At 42.6% G+C, this 25,701-nt stretch overlaps 1 long non-coding RNA gene across 3 annotated transcripts; it reads right to left on the bottom strand.

Annotated features, from left to right (window-relative positions):
* Positions 1-446: 446 nt before the first annotated feature.
* On the bottom strand, positions 447-25,258 carry LOC130368371 (uncharacterized). 3 transcript variants are annotated; one of them, XR_008892437.1, is made up of 6 exons: positions 25,221-25,258; positions 13,817-14,006; positions 7,604-7,685; positions 5,644-5,671; positions 3,953-4,210; positions 447-1,560 (listed from the first exon to the last, which is right to left on the bottom strand). It is a non-coding gene; the product is annotated as an uncharacterized LOC130368371 (long non-coding RNA). The 3 variants fall into 3 exon arrangements; XR_008892436.1 differs by lacking the exon at positions 447-1,560 and having other exon boundaries at positions 3,800-4,210; XR_008892438.1 differs by lacking the exon at positions 447-1,560 and having other exon boundaries at positions 3,800-4,210; positions 7,604-7,681.
* Positions 25,259-25,701: the final 443 nt, after the last annotated feature.

Here is a 25,701-nt window from a genome sequence, read left to right as displayed (position 1 = left end):
ATCCCTCCTGTGCCTCGCATCTCCTCAGCCACCTATGTGGTCGAGCCGTGCCAGGGGTAGCGACCTGAGTGCCGCTTGCCGCAGTAAGTCCATCCCGCTTTGCAGCGGGCTCTGGTGAAAACCAGTGGCACCTTCGACTCCGCTCCCTGGTACGGTCCGAGTCATCTGCCACACAGGTCCAGCGGATCCACATACACCGGGGTTCCTGTCTTCTGAAACGTGAGTGTTACACAGCCATATTTTGTTTCAGGGGTAAAACATATCCTTAAGCCAAATCTAAATGTGCAAAATTGATCAAATAATGATTGTTATGTAATTTTTTGTGCACATTTTGTCTTGTGAATTTTATGCCACCAACTAAGTGGATTGCCTAAAAAATTCTGTGACTTGTGACTTTTTAGAAATGTTTCTAAAAATCTTCAACACCTAAAACATGCCCCCTTTAAATGACAAAAGCAAAAACACATTGCAAATGCATATTAAATATGTCTAAAAAGTGAAGACCAGTGTAAGGGTCTATTCACACAGCAGAATATCCACTTGCGGAATTCCGCCTCATATTAAAGCCCACAGACTTCTATGGGATATCACGTTTATTACTGTGTTTTGTGTACTTATCTACAAATGTGCTTTTTATTTTGAAAATATATTTACTGGTTATAGGAAGTTTCCTGGCTCCATTGGAGCAACATAAAAAGGCCAAAGTTACCCAAAACTTCAAGGAATATATATCAATATTTCACAGGAATGATCGAAAACCTCTCCTTTTTTAGAAAGCACACATAAATACAAAAAGCCAATACAATGTCAGAATAATTGACAACCATTGCAACAACTTACTTCTCTTTCACTAATACAGTCATTGGGATATCCTGGCATCTCTACACCCAAACATCATCACCTTGCACACATAATGTTACTGAAGGAAAATGCTTCCTTGTCACAGGAATCATAACATGTGTGATTGTAATATAAGGAGGCAGGGCTGCAATTAGCTATAGACCTTCTCCTCTCACCAACACAGGGCCCAGGATTATTGCAAAATCATTTATATCTTCCAGGCCAGTAAGCCCCAGTGTCTGCATTATGTGTTAGCATAAGAATGGAAGCAGGTCCTGTGAACCTCCCTGACCCCATGACCTTCTCCCCAGAAATGAATAGCTGTACTTTCAGTCTCCCCAGCCTCTCCAACAGGATTGAGCCATGCCTAAATTCCTAATCATGGTAATTTAATATATCTTAAACCCCTGGCTGCTTTATTTTAGCTGTTCTATAGTTTGTTTTAGGCATTCACTGGCTCTCACCCCATCATTAGGGCTTCTTATTTGACGAATGTAAGGGTTTGCTATGAGACTACAAGTCTCTTTTCATCTTCTAAGTAAGCTGTGCTCCCATGTCATTAGAATGGTATTCCTGCCATTGAGTCTTTTCATAGGAGCTTAACAAAAACTTTCAGGAGTTGAATATTCCCAAACTATAAACCCAGCGTCTTAAGCAAATATGTTCAGCAAAAGGAGTTTTGGCAGCGTGTTCTTCTCCAGCACGGTAGAACTAAGAAGCCTGTAAATGTACATGAGCGAAAGAACAAACATAACAACATACATTTACTTTTTAACATATAAATTTGCATCCGTCACTCCTACAATATAGCTTATTCTTTATTTTTTTCTATTCTTTAAGGATGACTGTTAATTAAATACAACGTAAAAAATAAAAATAGACGAAGAGAACATAACAATGAATTTACACCGAACCAACAGCTTACACTCTCAAACAACTCCAATATTTATGGGTGTCCTGCCTTCCTTAAAATGCTGCAAAAGCAAAAAAATGCTACAGTAGCAAGAGCGCCACCAAACTTGAAAATATGTGCGAAAACAAGTGTTATCATTTTTTTTTTAATTAATAATGTTATATTGTATTTTTGTATGCAATGCATTGTATTGCATCCTTATATTACCGCCCCAGTGGTCTAGAAAATAAAAGGTTTTGTGATTAAAAATGTTTTTTTTTTTTTTTTGCAGTGTAACAACTACTATGGATTGTAGCCAAATTTAGAGAATTGATGTAAGTGGGTTTGTGTGTGAATACATGGATGTAATGTGAATAGATTGTAATATTATTGACTCTCTCCATTTATATCAGTATTAATAAATACATCTAATGGGGAGAAATTTGTGAAACCATGTGTGCTTGTTATGTTTCTTGTTGTGTGTTCCAAAGTATGGATGGTTTTGAGCTATAGCTGGGTAGTGCTAACTTTTATGTTTATATTTTGATAAGCCAAGTTGCGATATTATTATGCTCATTTTCGGTATGTATGGGAGTGTGTTTGATTAGATAGTTTGGGCATATTTTAGTATCTTAGTATTTTAGTATCTTAGTAAAGCTGGGCTGGCCGGTAAGGCAGGGTTATATTTTTGGGTTTTGTTTTTGGTTCTAGAGTATTTCTTATTTATGTTATAGCTGGTTAAGCTTGCTTTGTGTTTTTGTATTTGATAAGTTTTGTATTTTTCTAATAAAAAAGAGTGTCAGCAGAGAGCACTGTGGTCAGTATTATTAAATACATCTAAACCGTGAACACCAAATAATATAAAAAGTTCAACTGTTGTGCCAGCCTAATTTTGCACACAACGAGAAAAAAAAAATGATGAGAACTACTTTTTCCAACATTGTGTCGCTCTTGCCACGTTCCCAAAAAAGGCGGGGCTTAGTACATTAGGCCTCCCTTGGCCCATTTACTTTAATACACACTTGAAATTTTTACATGAATTAGTAGAACTCTATCCCTGCTCCAAGCTGTCATTACATTTATGTAAGGTGGCCTGTACTTCTTGGAATTATAATCCTTCTATATGTGACGTAATATAGTTATAGTCTCTTAGTGACGCAGTTGATTGTGTCATAGTGTACACTGTGATGTTTTCTTCATCATGATAACATAACGGGATAACTATGGTTTAACACACAGTGTCAAGTAACTGTACCGCAGTATCCTGATTATTTAAAATGGGATTGGAACTTAAAGAAACACATTTTTAGTTTAGTTTTTAGTTCCACTACACCTGCATTTACCATTCAGGTAATGCAGAAGTTTTTTTTTTTAAATATAATATAATTAAATAATATATGTTTGCACACATTCACATACAAATCATACCATACGAATCTCAAGATAATTTTATCTATCCTTTATAAATATACATTAAATATACATAATCATACTAGATGGATAATCCTTTATGGCATAGCTATTGTCTTTACTTTAGACATATATATATATATATATATATATATATATATATATATATATATATAAATATATAAAAAAATATATATATGCACAACGGAGAAGGGAAATGAAGAGGAGAGCACCACGTCATATGCTACTAACGCTGGAAGGATACATAAGCGGAGGTGGCTAAGAATCCTATGAGATACTTGACACCTGCAGGGTGCATGCAATAAAGCTGTAGTAACAATGAAGTAAACACAAAGAACAATAGCATGCACTCACCGTGCCTATGGTGTCTATACGTCCGTAGATCCAGGGCATCGGGAGAACATCGGGCTGGAAGCGAAGCACTCAGAGGCTACGCCGGTCGTTTCACGCGTTTATGCAAGCTTCTTCCGGCCACAAGAGGCCGGAAGAAGCGCCCATAGACGCGTGAAACTACCGGCGCAGCCTCTGAGCGCTTCGCTTCTAGCCCGATGTTCTCCCGGTGCCCTGGATCTCCGGACGTATAGACACCATAGGCACGGTGAGTGCATGCTATTGTTCTTTGTCTTTACTACACACACACACACACACACACACAAATATATATATATATATATTGTTGCCTACAACATAATAATATATGTATATTAATAAATGCTCAGATCTCTCTCTTATACATTAAACTTATATACACATAGTAGTAATCTATAATAGTTGTCTGGAAACACTTACCAGTATAAGTTCATAATTGATACCTACAGAATACCACCCTATTAGTAATGGATGAGAAAGCAGGGAGGAATAAACTGGAGGAGCTGGAGATGTGATTGTGGCAGCCCTCTATCATCAGACGTGTTCCCTGGTCAGTCATTTACAAGGCTGGCATCAATATGCATGCTTCCATGGACTTGATTGAATGGACTTCATTAAAACTGCAGGCCACAACTCTTCTTTGAAATAATCAAAAGGGCCTTGCTTAGAAAGGAAATGCTGCGGATAAATACAGAAATAGGATCTTGAAAAGACGGAGAGAGAGTGCAAACAACAAGCTGGCAGAACAGAGTAACAGTCATGAGAACTCTGCTTCCATTTCAATGGCTGCCCCATTTTTGTGGCATAAGGACTGTTACAACATTGTATGCTTTATAGAAAAAAACACACATACACACACACAAAAAACTTTGCTTAACAAAACAAATATATGTTTTGAAATTTACGCTCCAGCAATGATTCTTTTACATGTTAATCCCTAAATGCATTGTTTACAGGGATTCATTTATCAAAGAAACAGTGTTGGATAGGCAAATGAGGGATACGGCTATTGATAGTTTCCTTGTTGTGTGTCTGTTTTTTGTTTTTTTTTAACTAGGGAACATATTGTTGGATTTGGAGCCCTATAATAGTCCTTTGAATCTAAGGCTTAATCCATCTTTTTACTGTTACATTTTTTAATTTGCAAGTTTAGAGTAATCTATTGGATTAAGGTAATGTGTTTTTTTTTTGTGTATTTTAAAATCAAATTGGTTTAGAACATTAAGCCTAAGAGAAAGAGATTAGAAAATTACAGGACGCTGACAATTCACTAACTCGATCCCAATCCAAACAGGAAGCTAAAGATACATTTGTTTTGATATTTGATATTTTTTTATTTAAAATATTTTCTTCTTATAATAGAGTTAGGCCTTTTAACATATCTTACACTTAGACCCCATATAATTCTGATGAATTGAACTTAGATCCCAACCTGATGGTCTAATATTGCTTCAGCAGAACCCAGGAGCACTCTAAGAAACTGGACTTAGTTGCCCTCATTAAGGGTACGTTCCCACACGGCGTATTTTGCTGCGTATTTGCTGCATATTTGGTGCTGCGTATCTTCCTACCCATTGACTTCAACAGAGAAAATAAAATACGCAGCAGCAAAAACGCAGCAAATACGCCGTGTGGGAATGTACCCTTACTAAGAGAAGAGTATGGTTTGCTTTGTGTTTTTCCCCCAACAGGTATTTTTCCATGGTATTTATTAATTTTCCCTACATTTTGCTTTTTTTACAACTGATATGAGCTCTCAGGTTTTCCAGAGCTCAAATCCACCACATTTTATGAGGGAACATTAATACATTTGTTGGTATTTTTCAAAATTGTCGGGGACAGACACATTTTTTGGTGACCCCACACCTTTCCTGACGGTGATGGCCATTTTCTGTTTTTTCTGGTTTTCTGGAGTAAAGTAGAGAGTTATTAGGATTCCTTGGATTTTTTTGTCAGAAATTCTGGCGCATGACACATGCTACACAAAAAAAACCCGGAAAAGCCTTAGTAAACAAGGCCCAGAGTATATATTCTATAATGAGATCTATACATGATGTCTGAACTATTAGTAAGAGTATATCCAAGAGAGATAGAAAGTCAAGAGCACACACCCGGCTTCATATGCTTCACTTCGTTATTCTGTATTCATAAAAAAAATAGACAGCAATGTTAGTGCAAAGTGCAAAGACCAGACAGACAAACAGCGGGGATAATTCCTCAGGCCATTAGTAACAAAGCTTAAAATATGATATGCAAGAAAAGCATCAATAGGTTGTGTTCACATTTGCATCGGAGGTTCTCTTAGGAGTCTTCACCACAAATTTCTTAAAAAATGCTGGAGAGAAGAGTAGACCATGCAGCACTGTTTTGTCAAGATGGTGGACACCATAAAAGAAACACGACAGACCCTACTGAGGTGGTCTACAAACTGTGGAACCACAGATGTTGCTAAACTACAAATCCCAGAAGACACATGCTGGGAGTTGTAGTTTTGCAACATCTTGAGGTCCAGAGTTTGGAGACCATTGCCCTATTGTCATCGATTGGGTCTGTCAGGTGCTGTTTGTTTCTATCATGTGACAGATCTGGCACTGCAGTTATTTTTGGAACAAAACAATAAAAATCATGGAAACAAGCCCATAGCCTGACTGCAATATCCCATTAAGACTACAATACCACAAATATGGCAGCATGAAATCAGACTTAGGCTGCATTCACACCTACGGTTGCCGGACCTAAAACCGTAGTATACTATGGCTTTAGGTCCGGTCACAAAACCGGATACAGGTCAAAAATGAGCCGACCAGAGTCACGGTTTGACTCTGGTAGGCTCATTAAAGTAAATGGATTTCAGCTCCGGTCCGGCTGAGGTACGGGAGCGCCTGGTTTTCCCCTCCCCCAGCCGGATCCGCCAACCATAGGCTGAAAATGAGGTGTGAATGCAGCCTACCAGTGTTTTTATTTCTTTTACATTTAAAGGGGTTATCCAGCATTGAAAAAATGTATCCACTATCCAAAATATAGGGGATAAGTTTCAGATGGCAGGGGGTCTGACTGCTGGGACCCTTGCGATCTCCTGCCTGGCACCCTGGCTCTCCTCCTCCATTCATCTCTATGGGAGAGCTGAAGCGCTGTACTTGGGTATCTTCGGATCACCACTTTGTGTGGTGGTCAACACTGCTCCATGCAGGAGGAGAGCAGAGATGTCGGGCAAGAGATCCTAGGGGGCGGACGCCCACAATCTGACACTTATCCCCTATCCTTTGTATAAGGGATACATTACTCCTTTAAAATTTTAAGTGGTATACCAACTTATAATACTTATTCCCTGTCAACATAAGAAAGGATAAGGTTGTGATTATCTCGAGAACAGGCAGTCAAGCATGCATACCTCTGCTCCGTTCATGGTATGTAGAGCTGTCAGAGGCAGCTGAGTACACTGCTCCTCCATGGATAGGTGATAAGTATTCTAAGCTGATATACCTCTTTAAATGAATGAAAATTTCAAGAGAAACTGTTCAACTTTTTAGCTTTCTGGGTGTGGATCTCCTTTCATTATATATGCTTATACTAGTAGGTAACATTGTCAGACTATAAGATAAATATGTGCAATATTGATAGACTTAGAAAGAAGAAAAGACAGAGTAAATAGCAGGCCAGTTTCTGTATAATACATGTATGCAGATTGAGTCACTGGGTGACCAAAGACAGCTCAATGCATCTTTCAAAATGGCTGACAATAGCTGTAAATAGCTGTAAAGACCGCCATGTCATAATCCTGGAGGTACTGCATTGCATGTCGTATTTATATTGTAGCAAACAAACACGTTCTGTCTGTTCTAATTAGAGTTTCTCATTAGTATTTGCATTGGTTCTTGTACATATCACTCCCCCCATAGACTACACCTCTATTTATTGCCGCCCTAGGCACAACACTGTTGAGTGGGTAGGGGATATAGAAGAGGCTAATAATAATGATGCTATTTTTATATCCACATGTGAGGTTTCAGTCGTGGGCTGTTAATGACATCCATCTAGCTACAAGGTAAACAAGCTCTGCAATTCACTCACCTGATTCCAATGGAAGGAGGTGACATCTCTGTAAATTCCATCAAGCAGTATTATATAAGTATAGATTTCTAATTCAGTCTATCTGAGACAAAGAAGCTTTACATGAATTCAGCACTGAGCAGTCAATACATACAATAAGAGCAGTGGTCTCCAAATGATGGACTTCTGGATATTATAAAACAATAACTCTCAGCATGCCCAAACAGCCAAAGGCTGTCCGGGCATGCTGGGAGTTGTTGTTTTGAGACACCTTAAGGTCCATAGATTGGAGACCACTGCATTATAGTTTGGACAACATGATAGTTTGGGGCAGATGCGCGGAAAAGGAATGAGCGGGCCATACATATATTAAAATTGACCTTGTTTGATGGTCCAATCTGAGTCAGGAGAGGATCAGGGTAAAAGAAAAGGGAGCGATGGGGTTAACTGCGCATAGCCCTTTAATGTGATACCTTGAATGGGCACTGTCAGATTCAAAAACATTTTATATGTTTTACATCTTGGTAAAACATTAACTTTTCTAACATACTTTGTACAAAATTATATTTCCTTTTTATAGAAATCATGGCTTATGAAATCACAGCTTTGTCCAAGCTGAAGCAAAGGCATGGTCAAAGTCCAGTAAGTGAGGGTGGGCTAGTACTCCTCTGTCTGATAGGGCAGGAGAGAGCACAGAGGAGTACTATCACACAGGAGACAGCACAGAGGAATACTATCAGACAGGAGAGAGCACAGAGGAGTACTATCAGACAGGAGAGAGTACAGAGGAGTACTATCAGACAGGATAGAGCTCAGAGGAGTACTATCAGACAGGAGAGAGGACAGAGGAGCACTATCAGACAGGAGAGAGAACAGAGGAGTACTATCAGACAGGATAGAGCACAGAGAAGTACTACCAGACAGGATAGAGCACAGAGGAGTACTATCAGACAGGAGAGAGCACAGAGGAGCACTATCAGACAGAAGAGACCACAGAGGAGTGCTATAAGACAGGAGAGAGCGCAGAGGAGTACTATCAGACAGGAGAGAGCACAGAGTTGTACTATCAGACAGAAGAGAGCACAGAGGAATCCTCTCAGACAGGATAGAGCACAGAGGAGTACTATCAGACAGGAGAGAGCACAGAGGAGTCCTATCAGACAGGAGAGAGCACAGAGGAGTGCTATCAGACAGGAGAGAGAACAGAGGAGTACTATCAGACAGGATAGAGCACAGAGGAGTACTATCAGACAGGATAGAGCACAGAGGAGTACTATCAGACAGGATAGAGCACAGAGGAGCACTATCAGACAGGAGAGAGCACAGAGGAGCCCTATCAGACAGGGGAGAGCACAGAGGAGTGCTATCTGACAGGAGAGAGCACATAGGAGTGCTATCAGACAGGAGAGAGCACAGAGGAGTGCTATCAGACAGGAAAGAGCACAGAGGAGTGCTATCAGACAGGAGAGAGCACAGAGGAGTCCTATCACACAGGAGAGAGAGCACAGAGGAGCCCTATCAGACAGGAGAGAGCACAGAGGAGTCCTATCAGACAGGAGGGAGCACAGAGGAGTCCTATCAGACAGGAGAGAGCGCAGAGGAGTGCTATCAGACAGGAGAGAGCACAGAGGAGTACTATCAGACAGGAAAGAGCACAGAGGAGTCCTATCAGACAGGAGAGAGCACAGAGGAGCCCTTTCAGACAGGAGAGACCACAGAGGAGTCCTATCAGACAGGAGAGAGCACAGAGGAGTCCTATCAGACAGGAGAGAGCACAGAGGAGTACTATCAGACAGGAGGGAGCATAGAGGAGTCCTATCAGACTGGAGAAAAGCAGAGAGGGGTACTATCAGACAGGAGTGAGCACAGAGGAGTGCTACCAGACAGGAGAAAGCACAGAGGAGACCTATCAGACAGGAGAGAGCACAGAGGAGTCCTATCAGACAGGAGAGAGCACAGAGGAGTCCTATCAGACAGGAGAGAGCACAGAGGAGTACTATCAGACAGGAGAGAGTACAGAGGAGTCCTATCAGACAGGAGAGAGCACAGAGGAGTCCTATCAGACAGGAGAGAGCACAGAGTAGTGCTATCAGACAGGAGAGAGCACAGAGGAGTGCTATCAGACAGGAAAGAGCACAGAGGAGTACTATCAGAATGGAGAAAAGCAGAGAGGGGTACTATCAGACAGGAGTGAGCACAGAGGAGTGCTACCAGACAGGAGAAAGCACAGAGGAGACCTATCAGACAGGAGAGAGCACAGAGGAGTCCTATCAGACAGGAGAGAGTACAGAAAAGTGCTATCAGACAGGGGAGAGCACAGAGGAGTCCTATCAGACAGGAGAGCACAGATGAGTACTATCAGACAAGAGAGACCACAGAGGAGTACTATCAGACAGGACAGAGCACAGATGAGTCCTATCAGACTGGAGAGAGCACAGAGGGGTACTATCAGACAGAAGAGAGCACAGAGGAGTCCTATCAGACAGGAGAGAGCACAGAGGAGTGCTATCAGACAGGAAAGAGCACAGAGGAGTACTATCAGACAGGAAAGAGCACAGAGGAGTACTATCAGACAGGAGGGAGCACAGAGGAGTCCTATCAGACAGGAGAGAGCACAGAGGAGTCCTATCAGACAGAAGAGAGCACAGAGGAGAGCTATCAGACAGGAGAGAGCACAGAGAAGTGCTAGTCCACCTTCATTTACTGGATTTTGTTCATGCCTGTGCTTCAGCTGGGACAAAGCCATGATTTCTATAAAAAGGAAATAAAATTTTCTTAAAAAGGTTAATGTTTTGCCAAATGTACAACATATAAAAAGTTTTTTAACCCCTTAAGGACTCAGGGTTTTTCCGTTTTTGCACTTTCGTTTTCTCCTCCTTACCTTTTAAAAATCATAACCTTTTCAATTTTCCACCTAAAAATCCATATTATGGCTTATTTTTTGCGTCGCCAATTCTACTTTGCAGTGACATTAGTTTTTATCGGTATGATTTTTGTTTTGATCGGACTTTTTTATCACTTTTTATTCATTTTTTTAATGGTATAAAAAGTGACCAAAATACTCTTTTTTGGACTTTGGAATTTTTTTGCGCGTACGCCATTGACCGTGCGGTTTAATTAAATATATATTTTTATAGTTCGGACATTTACGCACGCGGCGATACCACATATGTTTATTTTATTTTTTTTTACACTGTTTTATTTTTTTATGGGAAAAGGGGGGTGATTCAAACTTTTATTAGGGAAGGGGTTAAATGACCTTTATTAATACTTTTTTTTAACTTTTTTTTGCAGTGTTATAGGTCCCATAGGGACCTATAACACTGCACACACTGATCTCCTATGCTGATCACTGGCGTGTATTAACACGCCTGTGATCAGCATTATCGGCGCTTGACTGCTCCTGCCTGGATCTCAGGCACGGAGCAGTCATTCGTCGATCGGACACCGAGGAGGCAGGTAAGGGCCCTCCCGGTGTCCGGTCAGCTGTTCGGGGCGCCGCGATTTCACCGCGGCGGTCCCGAACAGCCCGACTGAGCAGCCGGGTCACTTTCAGTTTCACTTTAGAAGCGGCGGTCAGCTTTGACCGCCGCTTCTAAAGGGTTAATACCACACATCGCCGCGATCGGCGATGTGTGGTATTAGCCGCGGGTCCCGGCCGTTGATGAGCGCCGGGACCGACGCAATATGATGCAGGATCGCGGCGCGATCCCGCTTCATATCGCGGGAGCCGGCGCAGGACGTAAATATACGTCCTGCGTCGTTAAGGGGTTAATCTGACAATGCCCATTTAACAGCAATGTATTTATTGTTAAGAGTCATACATTAATAGTAAAGTCATAGTAGAGTCATACATTAATAGTAAAGTCATAGTAGAGTCATACATTAATATTAAAGTTTGTACAACACATTTCATTGATGCTGCTCAGTCTGTAACATATTGTCAGGGTCACAGTGTCTGTTAGATCTGTCAAGATAGAGTAATGTGTTAGTAAATATGGCAAACTAGGAGTCAGACAATTTTTCTGATGTAGCCTTTTATAATTTTATTTACATTCAAAACATGACCCCTAATGTCTCACTGGTCATTTGTGTTGGTGAAATGCGTGTTGTTTGAATGAGTGTCTTTGGTCATAGAGGTGAGTTACATTCAGTATATTCGTGTTATGTTTCTCACCAGAAAAGTGAGATCCTCTTAGTTGAGATCGGTTTGGCACTGGCTAGACTAGGGTTCATAGCCAATGGCTAATCCCACATAAAGCTGTAACCAGGGCTGTAGCTCCCATGAGGCGAGGGAAGCGATCTCTTCAGGTGCGCTGTTGCAAGGGGGTGCAGCGGCCAGTACCTGCTTGCACAGGGAGTCCAGCACACATTACACTGTGGCATTGATTTCCAACTGGGGTGCCAGGACACCCTGGTGGGAAATATGGCGCAACATTTTTTTTATTTTCCTGTCCAGGCCTGCGCACCTGTGAGTCATAGACGTCTAGGCCAGGCGGGAGGGAAGTCTGTGTGCAGTGTGATGCTGCACCTCCAATCCTCGTGTATCCTCCTTCTCCCGTGGAGCAGCTCTGGACTCTGGATTCTCCCTGGTTCCTCAACAGAATGATGGGGATGAGGGAAGGAGCAGGGGCGGCGCTGATAGATGCCTACTCAGCTTTAGGTACTGAGCTCCCTTCTGTCACCCCTCTACACCCCTTGTCACCTCTGTACATCCCTCTGTTACCCCTGTACGCTCCTCTGTCATCCCTCTACACCCCACGGTTACCCCATACACCCCTCTATCACCCCTCTACACCCCACTGTCACCCCTGTATGCCCCTCTCTCACCCATGTACGCCCCTCTACACCCCTGTCTCCCATGTACACCCATCTGTCACTGTGTGGGGTAAGGCTGGAGGCATTGTGTGTGGGTGAGACAGGAGGCATTTTGTGTGGGGAAGGCTGGAGGAATGTGGGTAAGGCAGGAGGCATTGTGTGTGCTTGTGGGGGAGGGGGGGCTGGAGGCATTTGAGTGAGGCTGGAAATATTGGGGGAGATTTATCAAAACCTGTGCAAAGGAAAAGTTGCCCAGTTGCCATAGCAACCAATCAGATTGCTTATTTAATTTTGCAGAGGCCTTGTTAAAATTGAAAGAAGCAAGTTGATTGGTTGCTATGGGCAACTGGGCAACCTTTCCTCTGGACAGGTTTTGATAAATCCCTCCTTGTGTGTTGTTGGAAGGCTGGTGGCATTGTGTTTGGAGGAGGCTGGAGTCATTTGTGGGGAAAAGGGAAGGATAATAATGGAAAAGTGCAGAACCTAATACTAATATGTTTGTGTTGCAGGTTCTGCCCTGAAGAGTTTTGGCTGGAACAGACTATCATGATGTCCTGTGCCAGATGGGGAAGAAAAAGAAGAATGACTCTGATGACTCTGATCACCGAATATGTCATTTGTGAGTCGCAGCATAAAACCGTACTGTAATCTACATGAGAAACATATTCAAAAAATAATTCGGTAGGGGTGGCCTGCAAATTTTTTTTTCTTCTGAGGGGTGCCCCTAATCCAAATGGGGGAGGGGGCACAATCTTTTGTTCTTGCCTCAGGAGCAAAAGGAGCTAGCTACAGCTCTGTCTCTTTCCCCTCTGTCTCCCAAGTATACCCCTCTGTTACCCTTCTGTCTGTCACCCATGTACACCCCTGTCACCCATATACACCCCTCTGTCACTCCTGCTCACCTCACTGTTACCCATGTACACCCCTCTGTCCTCTTTCTCTACACCTATTCACCCCTGTACTCCTCTGTATCTGTAAAAGAGGTGAAACCAGGGCCAAGCTACCTACCTACAGGGGGTCCTCCATATAGCCAACAAATAAAAAATCATTAGGTAACGGTGTCCTGCTAAAAACAAATTTTCCAAAGGGGTGCCCTAAGCCAAAGTTGGGGGGGGGGGGGGAAGCATTTTTCTGTTCTCGCCTCAGGAGCAAAAAGAGTTAGCTACAGCTCTGGCTGTAAAAAACATTTTGTAGCAAAGTCAAGTCATTTTAGCCAAAGGTCATCAACAGAATGGATGCATGGAACTGGGATAACAGTCAGGATGCATGGCCAGGAGTTCACACCAGAAAGTAGGACTACAGGAATCAGGCGAGAAAACCAAAGGATGAGGCCGAACAAGGCCAAGGTCAAGGTCAGGATGAAAGTCAGAAATTAAGTCATTACATAACAGGAACAATAGTCAGGCAAGGTTGTACCTTGATCTTCATCAAATGTGAAAAGGTGAAGTCCATTTAAAAAAGGCTGCAAGGGCCAATGTCATTTGGGAGGGATAGTTTCTCTAACAACCAGATAATGCCAGCGGTGCAGAGATTGAGAGCTGTAGCAAGATCCAGCATGGTTCAGCGCAGGAACAGAAGAGGATGCTTGCTGTTGTAGTTGCAGTGGCTGAAAGAGATGTGGGAGTAGAATGGGTCACAATTTAAAATAGTTGAGTATGTCATTACGGTTCTGTTCACATTTGCAATGTAACCTTTTTCCATTCTGTTGCATTTAATCACAAGAATTAAAAAGGCTATAGCTCATTTCTTGTCATCAAAAAATACCAGGGCCCTAATAAAAACCTGATGGTTGCCATAATAAGTATAGATTTTTTTTGAATCTATACAAAACCAGGTCCAGCATAAGTGTCATGACTACATTGTGAACAGAAGTAATGAAGTTATATCAACATAGCCTAATAGAAGGTCTCTCTGGAGAGTATCTATCCATTGTTAACATAACCAGAACAGTTTTTGTGGCATCACTGTAACCTACCAGCCAAGGACAGTGGACTGGAATGTGCTAGTACAAACAATGACAATTTCACTGTACTACTCAGTGGGGGTGCTGTATACCCTTAGGTGAGCATGAGTGCTCTGTGGCTGACATATTCAAAACGACTGAGCAAGTAGAGCAAGGATCTGGATAAAAATTTGCGTTAAAGGGAAACTGACACCAGGGTCACCAGCACTAACCTGAATATATAAGTAGATAGCGTGGGTGGCCCTGTTTCCAATTCCTTCTTAGGGTGGGTTCACACTACGTTTTCTCCCATACGGGAGCGCATACGGCAGGGGGGAGCTAAAATCTCGCGCTCCCGTATGCCACCGTATGCGCTCCTGTATGTCATTCATTTCAATGAGCCGGCCGGAGTGAAACGTTTGGTCCGGTCGGCTCATTTTTGCGCCGTATGCGCTTTTACAACCGGACCTAAAACCGTGGTTGACCACAGTTTTAGGTCCGGTTGTAAAAGTGCATAAGGCGCAAAAATGAGCCGACCGGACCGAACGTTTCACCCCGGCCGGCTCATTGAAATGAATGACATACGGGAGCGCATACGGTGACATACGGGAGCGCGAGGTTTTAGCTCCCTCCTGCCGTATGCGCTCCCGTATGGGAGAAAACGTAGTGTGAACCCAGCCTACCTGGGTGAAAATCGGTGCAGCTGTTCAGGAGATATTCATCTTGTTGCTAATTTAGTATTTTGTTCTTAACTGCACTGGAGGCCGCTGCTGCAGTATGTGCAACGCTTCCACCCTCCCACTCTTACCATAATCCTGCCCCCTCCATAAATATTCATCCCTCTTCCTTAGCAGGTCTGTGAAGGGGGTGGGAGAAAGCATTGCTCATACAGCAGCAGCCGCCTCCAGTGCAGTTACGAAGAAAATATTGTACTAGCAACAAGATGAATATCTCCTATATGGCTGCATCGATTTTCACCCAGGAAGAAGTGTTAGACACAGGGTCACCACCACTATCTACCTGTATATTCAGGTAAGTGTGGGGGACCCTGCTTTCAGTTTCCCTTTAAAGGGGTACTCCCATGGAAAACTTTTTTTTATAAATCAACTGGTGCCAGAAAGTTAAACAGATTTGTAAATCACTTCTATTAAAAAATCTTAATCCTTCCAGTACTTTTTTGGGGCTGTTTACTAAAGAGAAATCCAAAAAAGAAATGCATTTCCTCTGATGTCATGACCACAGTGCTCTCTGCTGACCTCTGCTGTCCATTTTAGGAACTGTCCAGAGCAGGAGAAAATCCCCATAGCAAACATATGCTGCTCTGGACAGTTACTAAAATGGACAGCAGAGGTCAGCAGAGAGCACTGTGGTCATGACATCAGAGGAAATGCATTTCTTTTTTGGATTTCACTTTAGTATACAGACCCTAAAAAGTACTGGAAGGTTTAAGATTTTTTAATGGAAGTGATTTACAAATCTGTTTAACTTTCTTGCACTAGTTGATTTAAAAAATTTTCTTCCACGGGAGTACCCCTTCAAGCTTGATCTTTCCTGTGCAGAATGAGTACAAAGTTTTTTTAATTTTATTTTGCAAAACATCCTATTACCCACCCAAGTAAGAATGGGGTCACATATGTCCAGCATAGGTGAACTCAGCCTAAATCTAGCCACAACTGATGCCACAACTGATGACAAGTTGTAATCAGTTGTATTGTATCCATTGTTTTTGCACAGCGGACAGGGGAATATAGCAAGCTGTGTTCCCCTGTCCGGTGCCCTCCGGCACGTCCAACGATCCAGCGTCAAAATTAAAATGCTGGATGATTATAAACTGTCCCATTCTAATGAATGGGATCAGTTCTATTAACAGTTTCCCTCTGGTGCACGCAGGAGGGAAACTGTGCCGGACGCAGGGGCGGATCCAGAGTCTAGTCTCGGGAGGGGCACTATTAGAGAATTTTGCGTTGGTGGACAGAAAATAAGATGTTGCTTAAAGAACTTACAATATTGTTAAATGTATCCAGTATAATAATCAAATATACTAATTGCCACAGAATGGGAAAGCGCTAAAGAAGTTTTTACCATTTAAAACTACAGCTCCCAGTATGACCTAAGTAGTGGTGAGGAGATGCTGGGAGTTGTTGTTTCACCCATCATTACTGCAAAACTTACAAGTGACTACAGCTCAGATGGGACAGTCAGGACAATACACAATGATATCAGTGACTACAGGTGATATCTTCTCTATAGTCTTTCCTTATCTAATTCAGATGGTACATACCGCCAGGTCCAGCTAAATATTCTTGCTGCATAACTTGACGCCCAGACGGCTCCTAACTGTGACACACTGTACCCTCCGAATATACTATAGCTCACTTTATCCTTTGAATACAATACTGCCACACACTGTACCCTCTGAATATAATACAGCCACACACTGTACCAACTGAATATAATACTGCCAAACATTGTACCCACTGAATATAATACTGCCACACACTGTACTCTCTGAATATAATACTGCCACACACTGTACCCTCTGAATATAATACAGCCACACACTGTACCAACTGAATATAATACTGCCACACATTGTACCCACTGAATATAATACTGCCACACACTGTACCCACTGAATAATACTGCCACACATTGTACCCACTGAATAATACTGCCACACACTGTACTCACTGAATAATACTGCCACACATTGCACCCACTGAAAATAATATTGCCACACACTGTACCCTCTGAATATAATACTGCCACACACTGTACCCTCTGAATATAAAACAGCCACACACTGTACCAACTGAATATAATACTGCCACACATCGTACCCACTGAATATAAAACTGCCACACACTGTACCCTCTGAATATAATATTGCCACACACTGTACCCACTGAATATAATACTGCCACACACTGTACCAACTGAATATAATACTGCCACACACTGTACCCACTGAATATAATACTGCCCACACACTGGACCCAATGAATATAATACTGCCACACACTGTACCCACTGAATAATACTGCCACACACTGTACCCAATGAATATAATACTGCCACACATTGTAACCTCAGAATATAATACTGCCACACACTGTACCCTCAGAATATAATAATGCCACACACTGTACCCTCAGAATATAATACTGCCACACACTGTACCCCAGAACATAATACTGCCACACACTGTACCCCTGAATATAATACTGCCCACACACTGTACCCTCCGAATATAATACTGCCACACACTGTACCCTCTGAATATAATACAACCACACACTGTATGCTCTAAATATCCCTCTGAATACAATACCGTGATGTATTGTGGCTAATGAAAACCGTACTACCCCAGAAATTCCTTATACTCTGTGCCCTTCATATATAGTAGTAATGCCCCATCCTGTGCCCCCACATATAACTATGACCTGTCCTGTTCCCCCTCATAATAATAATGCCCTCTGTCCTGTGCCCCTACCATATAATGCCCCCTGTGCTGTGCCCCTCACATATAATGCCCCTGCAATGTTCCCCTCACATATAATGCCAATCCTGCTCACTCAGGGGGCATTATAAGTGAGGGGAACATAACAGGGGGGCATTATAAGACAGGGCACATTATATGTTAGGGGCACATGACAGGGGGGAATTATATGTGAGGGGCACATGACAGGGGGTTCCTCACTTATAATGCCCCCCTATCATGTGCCCCTGTAATGTTCCCCTCACATATAATGCCCCCTGTCCTGCCCCTTCAGGGTGCATTATAAGTAAGGGGCACATAACAGGGGGCATTATAAGTTGAAGTACATTATATGTTAGTGGCCCAAGACAGGGGGGCATTATAAGTGAGGGTCCCAAGACAGGGGGACATTATAAGTGAGGGGCCCAAGACAGGGGGGCCTTATAAGTGAGGGCCTGTTATGTGCCCCTCACTTATAATGCCCCCCTTTCATGTGCCCCTTACATTTAATGCCCCCTGTCATGTGCCCCTCACATTTAATGCCCCCTGTTATGTGCCCCTAACTTATAATGCCCCCTTCATGTGCCCCTCACAGGGGGCATTTTAAGTAAGGGGCACATGACAGGGGGCATTAAATGTGAGGGGCACATGACAGGGGGGCATTATAAATGAGGGGCACATAACAGGCCCTCACTTATAATATTCAGACTGACAGGGCCCCGTTATGTGCCCCTCAATTATAATGCCCCCCTGTCACGTGCCCCTCACTTATAATGCCCCCCTGTCATGTGCCCCTCACTTATAATGCCCCCCTGTCATGTGCCCCTCACTTATAATGCCCCCCTGTCTTGGGCCGCTAATATATAATGTGCTCCGACTTATAAAGCCCCGTTATGTTCCCTTCACATATAATGCCCCCTGTCCTGCACCCTCAGGGGGCATTTTAAGTAAGGGGCACATAAAAGGAGGGGATTATAAATCAGAGCACATTATTTGTTAGCGGCACATGACGGGGGCATTATAAGTGAGGGGCACATGACAGGGGGACATTGTAAGTGAGGGGCACATGACAGGGGGGCATTATAAGTGAGGGGCACATGACAGGGGGACATTATAAGTGAGGGGCACATAACGGGGGCCCTGTCAGTCTGAATATTATAAGTGAGGGCCTGTTATGTGCCCCTCACTTATAATGCCCCCGTGTCATGTGCCCCTCACTTATAATGCCCCCCTGTCTTGGGCCGCTAATATATAATGTGCTTCGACTTATAATGCCCTGTTAAGTTCCCCTCACATATAATGCCCCCTGCCCTGCACCCTCAGGGGGCATTTTAAGTAAGGGGCACATAAAAGGAGGGGATTATAAATCAGAGCACATTATTTGTTAGCGGCACATGACAGGGGGCATTATAAGTGAGGGGCACATGACAGGGGGGCATTATAAGTGAGGGGCACATGACAGGGGAGCATTATAAGTCATGGGGCACATGACAGGGGGGCATTATAAGTGAGGGGCACATGTCAGGGGGGCATTATTAGTCAGGGGCACATGAAAGGGGGGCATTATAAGTCAGGGGCACATGACACGGAAGCATTATAAGTCAGGGGCACATGTCAGGGGGGCATTATAAGTCAGGGGCACATGTCAGGGGGGCATTATAAGTCAGGGGCACATGACAGGGGGGCATTATAAGTCAGGGGCACATGACAGGGGAGCATTATAAGTTAGGGGTACATGACAGGGGGCATTATAAGTGAGGGCCACATGACAGGGGAGCATTATAAGTGAGGGGCACATGACAGGGGGGCATTATAAGTGAGGGGCACATGACAGGGGGAATTATAAGTGAGGGGCACAAGGCAGGGGGGCATTATAAGTGAGGGGCACATGACAGGGGGGGCAGTATAAGTGAGGGGCACATGACAGGGGGGCATTATAAGTGATAGGCACATAATGGGGCCCTGTCAGTCTGCCGGAAGTGGCCATTCCAATGTCCCCTGCAGGAAGCTCCGTGCAGGGTTCAGCACCCCCTTCCAGCAGACTGCAGGGGCCTTGTTCGGGATATTGTAGGGGGTCCTAGCGCTCGGATCCCCCCCCCCCCCCAAACCTATAACTTATCCCCTGTCTCGGCGTCTAAATAGGCTGCAAGTAAATGAAAAATAGATGCTGGCAGCAGTGGGATACATATGATATAGATATATAAATAGATATGAGATAGATAGAGAGATAGATATGAGATAGATAGATAGATAGATATGAGATAGATATGAGACAGATTGATATGAGATAGATAGATAGATAGATAGGAGATAGATAGATTGATTTGAGATAGATAGGATATAGATAGATAGATAGATAGAGAGAGAGAGAGAGAGAGAGATATGAGATAGATGATAGATAGATAGATGATAGATAGATATGAGATAGATAGATAGATGATATATTGATATGAGATGGATAGATATGAGATAGATAGATAGATAGATATGAGAGATAGATAGGAGATAGAAAGACAGATAGATCAGTGTTCCCCAACCAGGGTGCCTCCAGCTGTTGTAAAACTACAACTCCCAGTATGTCCACAAAGCCAAATACATGCTGGGAGTTGTAGTTTTGCTATAGTTAGAAGCCTCTGCTGGGAAACACTGATAAGAGTTCCCCCTTTATCTGTCTCCCGAGCCTGACCCCCCCCCCTCTCCCCCTTCCTCCTCCTCCCCGAAGTTACTTACCATGAAGGGCAGCATCAGGGTGGGCAGGGGGGGTCTGGAGGCATTGGGTGGGTGTCCGAGCCTGTGCTGGAGGTGCAGTAAGTTGAGCCCGGCCTGCAGGAAATACAGAGGGGTGAGAGGGGGAGGAGCTTATCTCTTCCCAGCCCCTGCACAGTGTAAGGGCTGCAGACTAAATGATGCTGAGACCAAAGCATTCTCAGAACTGACAGGCAGCCCGCGCGGCCTGCAGAGAATAGTGTCCTGCAGAGAATGGTGTCCTGCAGAGAATAGTGTCCTGCAGAGAATGGTGTCCTGCAGAGAATAGTGTCCTGCAGAGAATGGTTTCCTGCAGAGAATAGTGTCCTGCAGAGAATGGTGTCCTGCAGAGAATAGTGTCCTGCAGAGAATGGTGTCCTGCAGAGAATAGTGTCCCCGGCGGTTCACACGCTGCAGGTGAGGGGACAGTGAAGACGGGACTGACAGCTCCCGGTCTTCACTAATATAGTATCGGGAGGGGCAGCAATTCCGGGGGGGGGGGGCAATTGCCCTGTTGCCCCCCCCCCCCCCCCTGGATCCGCCTAATTCAGCCCTACAGACCTACAGCCTAGATTTGGCTTCCTGAGACTTCTGGCTTTTTTCAAAACTAAAACCACCCTTGAAAGAGATTTCAGACCATCAATGAAATTCAGGAAAAGAAAAAGACATGGAAGCTGATGGTAATTTCAACAAAGGATTTTGTAAAGTGTTTGTACTTTGGAAATCCCTTTTTAAATGACCTGGCTGGATACATTCTGGATAGACCTTGTACATATTCTGTAGACAATGGGTAAGATTTATCAAAATGATTATGATTATTTATATAGCACCGTAACAGTACATAACACTAACATGGGAACATTGAGCGTTCCACAGATCAACTTGCCGACTGACACAGATGTGAGGATCATGTCCGCAAGGGCTCACAATCTACAATAATGATAATTTATCATAATCTCTGCAGAGGAAGAGAGGTGCAGTTACCCATAACAACCAATCAGATCGCGTCTTTCATTTTTCAAAGGCCTTGTTAAAAATGAAAGAAGCAATCTGATTGGTTGCTATGGGTAACTACACCACTCATCCTCTACACAGGTTTTGATAAATCTCCCCCAATATCCTCTAGTGTTTGATCCTGGAGCTTATCTCTTAATGACTCTTAATTTTGTTTGCTTGGATAGTTTTCAATCCACAAAATTTAACATTAGCAATGAACTCGGGTTCCAGATTTCTTTTATTAAAGAAATAAATAAAGGACTCGAATTGATTGCTATGGTTTTATCTACCTTGTCCCATCACTAGTTTTGATTAATCAAACCCATTATAATTTTCTTTTACCTAATTCAAAGATGGTTTATATGAAAGTATGCGGCTGCGGCCAGATGTTAGCTGTAAATCAATGAGAAATCGCAAATTTCGAATTCCACTTGCCATTTTTTCACTTTGGCGTTTTTTTTTTATCCTTTTTGCGTTTTTGCACTTTTTCTGCTTTTTTTTCCACTGTTTGGCATTTTGAAAAAAACGCTGTAGTTCCCTCAAACCGGTGTTTTTTGTCAAAATCGTGGCATTTTGCTCCAACAGAAGTCTATGGGAGTGAGAAAACGCCAAGAAAAATGCTATGTGGATTTTAACTTTGGCGTTTTTGCAGGTGGTTTTTAATCTTTTTTGGACTTTAGCGATCCAAAAAAGTGATGTAGATAGCTGTTTTTAATAAAATTTCGTAGGGTACCATTAAAAAAAATTTTCAAAAATATACAGTAGTGAAGGAAAAAATTGTATCTAACGAAATGTATATTATTGAAAAAAAAAACTATTATTAAACAGGGATCAATTTATGTGTGCGGGGAAATAAAAATGTAGCCGACAATTATAAAAATGTATTGTGTGTGTGTTTTTTACTTTTTTGCTTTAGTTTTTTATTTTTATTTTTTAGTTATTACTACTACTTCCAGCATGGAACACACTGTTCCATGATGGGAGTAGTACTACCTGTACAAATAGACAGATCGCCCGCTGCAATCTTTCTGTATAATATATAGATGCGGCGGCCGCTCTTCTATGGTCCCCTGCCCTGACGTATATTTACACTTATTCATATTTCCCACAGAGCTGTGATTGGCCAGATGGTTCCAGCCAATCACAGCTCTCTGTGAGAAATAGGAACATGTGTAAATATACGGCCGTGCAGGGGACCATAGGAGAGCGGCCGCTGCATCTGTACATTATACAGGAGGATCACAGCGGCTGTCAGAAGTGATACCCGCTGTGATCTTTCCATAACTGCAGCTACTACTACTCCCAACATGGAACACACTCTGCCTCATGCTGGGAGCTGTAGTACCTGCATTAATAGACAGATCGCAGCGGGTGTCAGAAGTTACACTTGCTGCGATCTGTCTATTAATACAGGTACTACAGCTCCCAACATGGAGAAGAGTGTGCTCCATGTTGGGAGTAGTAGTGCCTGCTTAAGGACACATCACAGTGGATGTCACTACTGACACCCTCTGTGATCGTCCTGTCTATAGCAGAGATCGAGCGGCTGTATACATCGCTCGCATCCCTGCTCTGCACTATACTCCGGGCCGGCCACTCATTCATTCATCTTTTCCTCAGAGCTGTGATTGGCTGCAACCATCCAGCCAATCACAGCTCTAGGTGGGAAATATGAATTTCTGTTGACATCAGTGGCCGGAGTATAGTGCAGAGAGGCGAGCAATGTATAGACCCGCTCGCTTCTCTGTTATATTATGGAAGATCTCATCGGGTGTCAGTACAGGTACTATCACTCCCAGCACTCCCAGCAAATATATACATTGCGTTTAATAAAAAAAATGTCATCACTGCTGCATCCTTTTTTTTTATTTTTTTTTTTCGGTACCCAAGAAATTTTGGGTACCAAAAAAAAAAAAACGCCAAGGTGCAATTTCCACACAAATGAAAAAAAAAAAATGCCGGAAAAAACGCCAGAAAAAACACAAGAAAAAACGCATGTTGACGTCACTTGCACTGGCGATTTTTCAGGCGTTTTTTTAATCCCTAAAAACGCAGTGCAAAAAAACAAGTGGAGACTTAGCCTATAGGGTCAGCCTGCCAGTCTTGTAAAGTGTTCATCTGCAAAAGGTGGACACATCTGTTTGTAAGAGGTTTATCTAAGTATTTTACATGCAGCCAACCTGTAGAAGCTACAGCACACTGAGGAGAAATACCACTCATGAGAACATTTTAAAGGGGTACTCCAGTGAAAAACTTTTTTCTTTTAAATCAACTGGTGGCAGAAAGTTAAACATATTTGTATATTACTTCTATTAAAAAATCTTAATCCTTCCTGTACTTATTAGCTGCTGAATACTACAGAGGAAATTCTTTTTGGAATGCTCTCTGATGACATCACGAGCAGAGTTCTATCTGCTGACGTTATTATAATAATAATGATGCTTTATTTATTGTTGTCCTTAGTGGGATTTGAACCCAAGTCCCCAGCACTGCAAGGCAGCAGTGCTAACCACTGAGCCACCATGCTGGCCTTAGCATACATCTGCTATGCATGGTTGCTAAAATGGACAGAGATGTCAGCAGAGAGTCCTGTGCTCATGATGTCATCAGTGTTCCAAAAAGAAAGGAATTTCCTATGTAGCATTCAGCAGCTAATATGTACTGGAAGGATTAAGAATTTTTTTAATAGAAGTACTCCTACTGCTCTATAATACTCAAAACTCCAAAAACTTACATTACTGTCCGCTCATATTATAATATGTAAGATAGCAGCACAGATCTCCATGCTGTTTACAGCGCCCTCCACACAGAAAACATAAGCAGAAAGTCTCTGCTGTCAAGATCCATGCCCATCTCTTCTACTAAGAGCCAAAGCTTTATTGCTATATTAGAGAGACAATGCTTTAATTCATATATACTGTACATATCTTTTTTTTATATAATTTTTTTCTCCTTTCAATTCCCAAGGTTGCAAAAGGTGATAGGCCCACTTTAAGTTATGTAAAAGATAATTTTTATATAAAGCAAGTGCCACATTGCTTTACATAGACGAGAATTATCCTTTTGCTATTCTTTTAGCATGAGACAAAGTGGTCTCAAGTGTTTGAATAAAGTCAGAGAAACTCACTTGAGTGTATTAAAAAGCAACATGGTGCATTACATTACCAATACATAAATGCCTTAAGCAACATCTACATTTTATACTACATAAGTAGACAAAACTCTGGCGTTTAATGCTTTTAAAAGGTGGTCTATTTGAATAGCTTATTCCATACCCATCTAGCTATTTATGTTGCATCAGCCCTGTTTTACAAAGCACTCATCCAATATTGTGAAGGCTACATGTAAATGAAGTGATAAATGGACTTAACAGCAATAATAGTATCAAATTGCAGCCTTGTGGTACGAGCTGTTGTTGTGAAGTACTTCAGCTCTTCTATTTAAGGAACTATTAAAACAGCATTCTGTTATGGCTATGGCAAAGTGAATATCATTGCCACTCATTGGTCTATCATAGCTTGGGCATGCATTTACCAGCAGCGCACTATGCTTTCAATGTAATTTGCTTGACTTAAACTTAGGCCTTAAAGGGGTAGAAAGTTTACATTCTACATATATTACAACAGTGGTAATAGTATGGGTTGTACTGCAGCACTCACTTGGGGAGATGTATCAAAACCTGTGCAGAGGAAGAGTGGTGTAGTTGCCCATAGCAACCAATCAGATCGCTTCTTTCATTTTCCACAGGCCTCTTTAGAGGCCTGTGGAAAATGAAAGAAGCGATCTGATTGGTTGCTATGGGCAACTACACCACTCTTCCTCTGCACAGGTTTTGATAAATCTCCCCCACTGACTTTAAATCATACTTGTCTTTTCAGGTAACTTTTTAGGATAAGGCTAGGTTCCCACATTTGTTCGCACATAGGACACACATTATCAGAAAACTGGCAGACGTGTATGCGGAGGTATACTACAATGTTCACCCATTCATGCATTTCAATGGGCTAAAGGTAGTGAAAAGTGACAACATTCATGACATTTGCAAGCCTTTATGGTTTTTCTCCAAAACGTTGACAGACACACTTTTTCACATAGTCACTTTATAGGTAAAGACTATAGAAGATTCTGTAAGAGTTAATT

This window comes from Hyla sarda, chromosome 4, assembly GCF_029499605.1.
Source record: "Hyla sarda isolate aHylSar1 chromosome 4, aHylSar1.hap1, whole genome shotgun sequence".
In the NCBI taxonomy this organism is placed as follows: Eukaryota; Metazoa; Chordata; class Amphibia; order Anura; family Hylidae; genus Hyla; species Hyla sarda.
The sequence above is the reverse complement of the archived record's forward strand: the minus strand, read 5'-3'. Positions and strand labels throughout refer to the sequence as shown.